The sequence below is a fragment of the Micrasema longulum genome, unplaced genomic scaffold, assembly GCF_059751315.1.
Source record: "Micrasema longulum isolate JH-2025_06_02 unplaced genomic scaffold, ASM5975131v1 h1tg000678l, whole genome shotgun sequence".
In the NCBI taxonomy this organism is placed as follows: domain Eukaryota; kingdom Metazoa; phylum Arthropoda; class Insecta; order Trichoptera; family Brachycentridae; genus Micrasema; species Micrasema longulum.
In genome coordinates, this window is record NW_028277874.1 from 1,220,928 (window position 1) to 1,229,326 (window position 8,399).

The 8,399-nt window shown below is 32.3% G+C and overlaps 1 protein-coding gene across 10 annotated transcripts in view; it reads right to left on the reverse strand.

The window, feature by feature from the left end:
- The window catches only part of LOC148279711 (uncharacterized), a 294,377-nt gene extending 291,579 nt beyond the window's left edge, over positions 1 to 2,798 (reverse strand). For all 10 annotated transcript variants that reach the window (XR_015822803.1, XR_015822801.1, XR_015822802.1 and 7 more), the window contains exon 1: positions 2,410 to 2,798. The gene's annotated coding sequence lies outside the window, so the exon portion shown is untranslated. The remainder of the gene's footprint in view (positions 1 to 2,409) is intronic.
- Positions 2,799 to 8,399: the final 5,601 nt, after the last annotated feature.

Sequence of the window (8,399 nt, forward strand, 5' to 3'; positions counted from 1 at the left end):
TAAGAGAAGGTAATATGGAAGTCTAGGCATCTACAGAGCTTATGACCTGTCAATGGCTGGTTTAAGTGGCCACTTTACACACTGTGTAACATTCACCATTCTGCCTATATTTTGAACATCCATATTCCTTCAATTCTTTCATCTGTTGATGTTTGTGAAGTTAAAGAGCTGAAACCTTTATTTATACGGGTGAGATTCATCTAATTGAATTATCTCACCTACAATCCAGTCCTTGTCTACAAAAATTTGGACAAACTCAAAATATTGTTGATAAATTACCTGGTCCATGAAGAAGTATAAAAATGGAAAAAATAATATTTTCAGGCGTTGCCTAGTATGTAGGTGAGATAATTCAATTAGATGAATCTCACCCGTATAAATAAAGGTTTCAGCTCTTTAACTTCACAAACATCAACAGATGAAAGAATTGAAGGAATATGGATGTTCAAATATAGGCAGAATGGTGAATGTTACACAGTGTGTAAAGTGGCCACTTAAACCAGCCATTGACAGGTCATAAGCTCTGTAGATGCCTAGACTTCCATATTACCTTCTCTTAAATGTTCTTCATCTCTGTTGTAATATATTAATTGTTTATATTCTCATTATCTCTTGTTATTTTGATAAATTTGTATTATCGATACAGGCATATTGAGTTGTGTATGTAATGAGATAGTTCTATATACATATTTAAAAAAAATCTTTTATAAATTATCGAACTAAGTCAATTTTTTTTACGTATCTTTTTATTATTACTATAATTTTTCATTTATTTTTATTTTTTAAATGACGCCCGTGACGTCACGAGCTCAAATCGGCGATTTTTTAAAGGAGAACCCCGAACCTGTCAAAACACACTAAACGTTGAAATACATGGCTAACAGGCAATCTTTCACAACACGTAATAGCGCTATCATTGATTCGTTATTGTTCGAACCTCTTGCGTTTCAAAGAAGTTAATTTTTATTAATTTTTCATGCATTTTCGAAAAAAATTATGGTACAATTAAACACTAATTTTTACTGCATGTAAAAAAACATCTTTATACCCCATTGCCCGTAGCACTAAACTTCTTCATCCGTATTATTTATGTTTATTAGTAATAATTTCTATGTAATATCAACAGCACTGTGTGCACATAGATAAATATAAATTTATTAAAGAATAAATACTTTTAAGTCCTAAAAATAATTTTCGGAATTGAACGAAGATATAAAAAAGAATAATCGAATAGCCGTATTTTATTTATTTATTTACTTGCACACTCCCAGAACTGATTTAAAAGTATAAATAACGCAAAAAAAATTGTGAAAATAAAAAGGGGTTGTAGTCCCGTAGTAAGGTTTTGAACCCCGGTCTACTTAAATGATTTGATTCCTATCAGTGAATTTTATTTTATATGGAGCTATCAGATATTAATTGAAATTGTAGATATTATTAGCTCATTTACCCATGAGCCCATTAGTACATTTAACGTTGTACAAGATATAAAAAAAATATATCTTAATAAAATGTATTTTATTTGACACTTTTTATACATATACAAAATATATGCATATAAGGGCGGGCATATTGCCTCAAGGAAATTTCTTCCTACCTACCCAAACCGTTCAGTTTGAGAAAATTATAAATACATGGACATATTAAATCTTACAATTTTATACACAAATTAAAAACAAAGATTAACAAAATAAAAATATTAAAAAATATATATAACTATACTATGAAGAGAGGCGAGGGGATGGGAAGGAAATAAGAAGGATAAAGGAACAATTTAAATATTTAGATAGTGACATTTCAATCTTGACTTAAATGTAAATAAAGAAGGGTAGATTATTCCACAATCGAGCGGCTACTACTGTGAAAGAGGAGGAAAGAAAATTAGAGCGATGACAGGGTATTAAAAGATGTACACGTGTACTTTAGAATATTTGCTTAAAGATTACTCACAAAAGTTGTTAAAGGATCCTGAAATGCCTAAATATTACGGCAGCAAATTAAATGTTATCTTACTGACACATGCGGGCTAAAGGTATATAATTAGTCGCATTTTGAATTACTTGAAAACGAAAGCAATTTTGAACATGTCCCGATGTCAATGTGTTCTAAATCCGGCATAATTATATAATTATAATGTTTTTGGTTTGTAGCTAATGATTGTTTTAAAATACCACAAGATAGCAGAGGTGAGAATAATGAAAATAAAAATGTATGGGCCGGTTGCTTGATCATTGATCATTAGTCATCAGAAATAATTGGTCCCCTTTTCATACAAAAAAGATTCTGTTACATCGCTTTCATTTGTTTTACTAATGATCACACAACCGGGCCGTAGTAATCAAACATTAATTATATTAAAATAAATATACGCATATCTTTTTAAAAAAATGGATATTTAAAAAATTTTACCTCAAAATAAATACCGCAATTATCACAATAATTTTCCTATTGCCTTAAATTGGCGGCAAAGCTCACAACTTCACTTGTTCATAAATATTCCTCGATCGCGATAAGAAATGAAAATATTAATATAGCGAACACCTTTGAAAATCGAAACAATTGAAGATACGAACGCGCGTCACTTTCATGCTCTATTTTAAAAAATCGAACTCGCAAACACGCTTTCGTTCGCGAAACAAAAGCGTATCGTTTTCCCGTCAATTTGAGCGGGAAGTGAAAATTATTATATTAAATTATTATAAAACGTTCGGTTGAAAGGGACGCGCTAACCGCGCGGAGTAGACTAGGAGACTGCCGTCAGCCATTAATGTTGGCTCTAATCCGCGATGTTTGCTTCTGACATCAAATTTTAGATCAGAGTCTAAATTTACTCGGCGCAATGGCGGCGCATTGACAGATCGCAAAAGGCCAATCTGTGGGAGTAACTCGCAACAGTCGCAACTCGCAACCTCCCAACTCCTAACGCAGGTACACCGTCTCTCGTACCTACACTAAAGGCGTCAGACTGATTTTTAATCATAGAATTAAGAATAGTCCAGAAGAAACGTAGAATCATATTTGAATACATCGGACTGTGTCCAAAAATCCCCTCACTTTGCCCCACTTTCACCGCGCACATGTGTGAAGTCACCGCGTAATGTTGCCAGATCGCGAAAAATATAATCATAACACAAATGTAAGATAATTACATATTTTTTTAAGTTCTCTAAAATTTTATTGTACGCGCGGAAATATTGATTGACACAACAGAGTAGATAAGGAAAGAGTCATTTAATAAAAGCAATTGAATTGCCTCACCGTGGTAAACTCTGCTCCAAAGTTAATGCGTGAAAAGGGTACATTTTTTCAATCAAGTCATTTTTATTATTTTTTCCTGCAGATTCTTCAAAAACTGTTAAAAAATTTACTCCAACTGAATTATTTGACATCTGTAAAAAATTTAAAGGAAAAAAAATGGATGAAAAATTTGTAGGAATGACAAAATGTCCGGATGACAAAAAAAAATTGAATTTGTGCTTTGAGGTGTTTTCAGTGCCAATTAAAAAAAATGAACAGCTTTTAGCTTCAAAGGGGATCATTTATCTTAGGAGTGATTTCGAGCGGTCACAGCGTTGATGCTAATAAATTTGACGTTTTTGCATAGAAAATAGCAAAAATATACACAAATTTGTATGCTAGGCATCCCATGTTACCAAAAATAAACAAAATTTTGATTTTTGACAACTTAAATTTCACTGCCACGTTGTTTTTAATATTTTCAGAAAAAAACAATGGCATCATGATTATTATGCCATTGTTATTTCGTTAATTTGAATTAAAAATATGGTACAAAATTGTCATCTTATCTTTTAAGACCCATGCCGTTGATTGTGCAAATAGAAAATATCAAATTCAGGAACATTTTTAGAAACTTAAATAAAAAAACGTCAGATTTTGAACTTGCGCCATTATTGTCGCTCGGGTGCGATTTACAGGGTTGGCATTAGTTCATTGAGGTGATTACTTTTTACAAGCTTTTGGGCTCAATAAATGGTTCTTATTTTTCCCACAGTTCCAAACGTTGTTCCAATATTATGTTTCTTCAGCACTTTGGCTATCCTGTCAGAACCATTATGTATATATGGTAGGTATGCAGTTTTTCTGGTAATATCTTCTTTTTAGTTCTTTTTGGTAGCTTGCGATTTAATAAAGTTGTCAATTTTCTTCTTCTTATATCTATTACGCTCCAACGCATCTGTAATTTTGTTGACCTCTTCTTCCTTATCGGAATCTTTGCATATTTGTGTCGTTTTTGTTAACAATGTATATATTAATCCTCGTTTTTGGGCTGGATAATGATGTGAATTCAAAATCACTCGCAAACGAGTGGAGGCGTATAAAAAAAAAAAAAAAAAAAATGATGTGAATCAGCGTGTTGGTATCGGTTCGTATGGGTTGGTTTTCTATACACTGTATGCCCAAGACGCCGTTTGATTTTCTTTTTACTTAAACATCTAAGAATGGAAGAGAGTCGTTAGTTTGTAGTTCCATTATAAACTTTATCAGGGGATGTAATGAATTTATATGTTCTAGAAAAATATTCAGTTCATTCATTCCATGTGGCCAAACTGCAAAGATATCGTCTACATACCTCAGCCACACTTTGGGTACTAAATTTGCCGTATCCAATGCTGTATCTTTAAATATTTCCATCAAGAAGTTCGCTATCACTGGTGAAAGTGGAGAACCCATGGTTACTCTTTCTATTTGTTGATAAATTTCACCTTGAAATGTAAAATAGCACTTTTAAGGCAATGTTCAAACATATCGCACATGCCTTTATCAAAAATTTCACTTAGAAGAGTTATAGAGTCTCCCATTGGTACATTTGTAAACAGTGAGACTACGTCAAAGCTTACTAAAATATCCCTCTCTGCGACTAATATTTTGTTAAGAAGGCTTACAAAATGAGCCGAATCTTTCAGCTAGTCTTCCTAGTATGCAATTGCAAATGTTTCGACAAATACTGCGCTAGTTTGTAGGTTGGAGATTCTTTTAGTGCTTACTATAGACTTAAGAGGCATATCCTTTTATGTATCTTGGGAAGCCGTATATAGAAAGTGTCCTTGAGGCTTTAACAAATAGTGTCTGTTGCACTTCTTTGGGTATTTCTGTTGTTTTTCCTAATTCTCTTGTTTTTCGATCAACTTTATCCGTTGGGTTCTTTTTGACTTTCCTGTAAGTAGGTGTTTACACTAGTACGTGCATTTTATGTACATAATCTGTTTTCTTCAATATTACAGCTGCATTGCCCTTATCTGCTGGGAATATCACTATGTCTTCATTTCTTCGTAATTCTTTCAGGGCTTGTCGTTGAGATGCTGATAAATTAGATTTTGGAGGCTTCGCTCGTCGTAGAATGATACTCGTATCTTGGCGAATTTCTTCCACTACAACTGTAGGTAATTTACGTAGAGATGCTTCAACTCCACATATAATATCTACAACTGGGATAGATTTTGGGGTTATGGCAAAATTTAACCCCTTTGTTAATACTTCTATTGCACTTGCGCTTAATTTATGATAAGATAAATTTTTAACCACCGTATTTGGATCCAAGTTTTGTTGATCTTTGTTTGCGCCTTTTGAAGCTTCTCAAATTTTCGTTTATTTTGGTTTTCTTTTCCGAACTTTTATCGCTGGAACGTCGGAACAAATCCAACACATACGGGGCCTTACTCATAAACTTGGCACAAAGTTACACCTAAGTATAGTGGTATAATTCGGATGGGAATACGATCCTTATTATAGTGGTAGAATTAGGATGGTATTCTTATCCGAATTATACCACTATACTTAGGTGCAACTTTACGCAGAGTTTATGAGTAAGACCCACGGTATCACCCAAAAAAAGAAACATACATAGTGTATTATTTTATATATATTATTTAGACATCATAAGTATGTATTGAATCATGTAAATGTAATGGCTCGACACGGGTTTTTGTTTTACGCCTTTATGTATTTAAAAAATAAAAACAAACGACTTAAGAATTTATTTAGGCACTGCACTGCTTTCCTATATTAGAAGCTAACTAATGTTTAATGTCACGAGATCTCCTTCCTCATAATACGAGTACTATCACATTATTTACCAATGTAAAGATGTGTATCTTTCTTTTAACACTTTAAAACGATACTTTGCTATGATAATAATATCAACTGTTTTTATTATCTAACTTAAATTAATAAAAAATCAATACCATCATTCTCTTTGTTGCACGAAGGTAAGATGATCAGACTTACGCTTCAGGATTTTTTTAAATTTTATTGTTTCATCATCATTCTCATTCCGCACCTAATGGTGCAAAGGGCACTGCGTTAGTACACCAATCGCTGCGAATCCCATTTTTTGTTAAAAGAAGGCAAGATGATCATTCTTACGCTTCAGGTACAAGTCCAGGGACTATGAAATAATCTAGTTTAAAAACTTTTCATAGTACATATTTCATGCCAACCATGCCGAGAATCGAACCCGAGACCTCTTGCATGGTAAGCAAACGCACTGACTATTACACCACGAGGCTGACAGGGGGTTTTTTAACGAATTTTGTCCTAAGAAGTGGTCAATATTTGTTCCTATTTCTGGTCTGTAGGACAAAAACGAACTAAAGCGAAGATTTGTACACCTAACGTACATAATTTTACAACACATTTGCCTAAGAGATCGTATTTCGACAGCATTCAGACTACTTTCATTATTGTTTTTCGCACCTTTTTTAAGCACCCACCCCTTTCCCGAAACTGTTTTTAAAGTCATATCTTTCTTCAGTTTCGCATATCCAATATTATTTTTTCAACTTACTAAGAGAAAATGTAATCTTTCTTTACAACCAAACCGCAAAAATAACAAAACAAAGCTATTCTAGAGGCTCTTCTTGCCTACACCATAGACGTTTGAAATCAATAATTGCTTGTCTTTTTTTGTTCCTAACAAGAATGATCTTCATATAAAACATGCACCCTCTCTGGCCAATGAAATTCCTAAAACATTGCTTTATACATATTCTTAGAACCCCAAATTCCCGTCTGTACATTATTTTAAAAAAAAATTCTTCCTGGTTCCTTTTACTCTTTCCTTCCAAACTCACTTCATTTCTCATCCTTTAATATGTAAAACCTCCTAAATAAAATACAAATAAATGCGGGATTGAGGACACTCAGACATCGGGAAATATTTAAACTGCCTTTGTGTTCAAATAATGCTACATACGACACACCCATGGCTCGCATGTGTCGGGAATATAATATATACTGCCGAAACAATAAAGTTGTCATTTTTTATGATACTCTCTCAGCTTTTGCAAATAATCTCTTAGGAATAAATCTTATTCAATAAGTACACACATACAACTTATTTTTTATTGCATTGTATCCTGTATAAAAAAATATGTATTATAACTTAATATATATATCTATTTTGTGTAATTCTATAATTGAAGATAAATATGCATCTAAAATTGTATCGACGAATGCATTCAAATTGTATGTTTTCTAGTATGTATCTCTGTTGAATTACCTAATAAAATAAAAAAATAAATTAAACAAATTATTTCAGTTTATTTGTGCAAGCCTTATCACCCCATTAAAAAACAGCTGTATTTTTGTTATTCTACAGTCAACTTAAGAAGAGACTTTTGACGTTTGCACGCTCATGAAGTTCTGTAAATATCGACAGTTTAGTGTAGGAAACAAATGCCGTACTTTATTGTTGAGTCGCCGCAATTGTGACGTACCACCAGGAAACTTCACTATCGATCGACAATATCGGCTTTATATTGAATATTGAATTATATTGTACGTGCTCATTTTAAGGAGTTTGCAATACGATTAATTAAAATTGATCGTCGCGACGGTAGTTTTGACGTTGAACTATTACGTATTAAGATATTTAGTCATGAAAACCTATCTGACGGAAAATAATTAAAAATCGATATAGATAGAAAAAAGACTACCACAACACTATTGTAATCTGTCAAAAATACCTTCTTTGTTATCTGAACTGTAATTTGTAGTTTTCATGTATGAATCGTTTGATATTTTATTTTATTTTATTTTATGTTATTTTATTTTATTTATTTGGATAACCAACAGCTATAATTATCTTATATTTATAACAAAACATATTTGTTATTTGTTATTTGTTATTACAAAAAAGCCAATTACAGGTTTTCACAAGTGGCATCACAGTAAGTTAAAAAAGATTCCCGAACCCAAAATGAATGGTAATTTAATGTAAATTCAAAAGAAAAGAAAAAATTCTACCAATTATTTCAAAAGCAAACGCCGTACGTCATTAAGATTATTTGCAAATAAATCTATGTTAAATGATTTATTTATTACATTACAATTATTAAAAGTTCGCCATAAATATGAATTTTGCCTATAATTAGATGAAA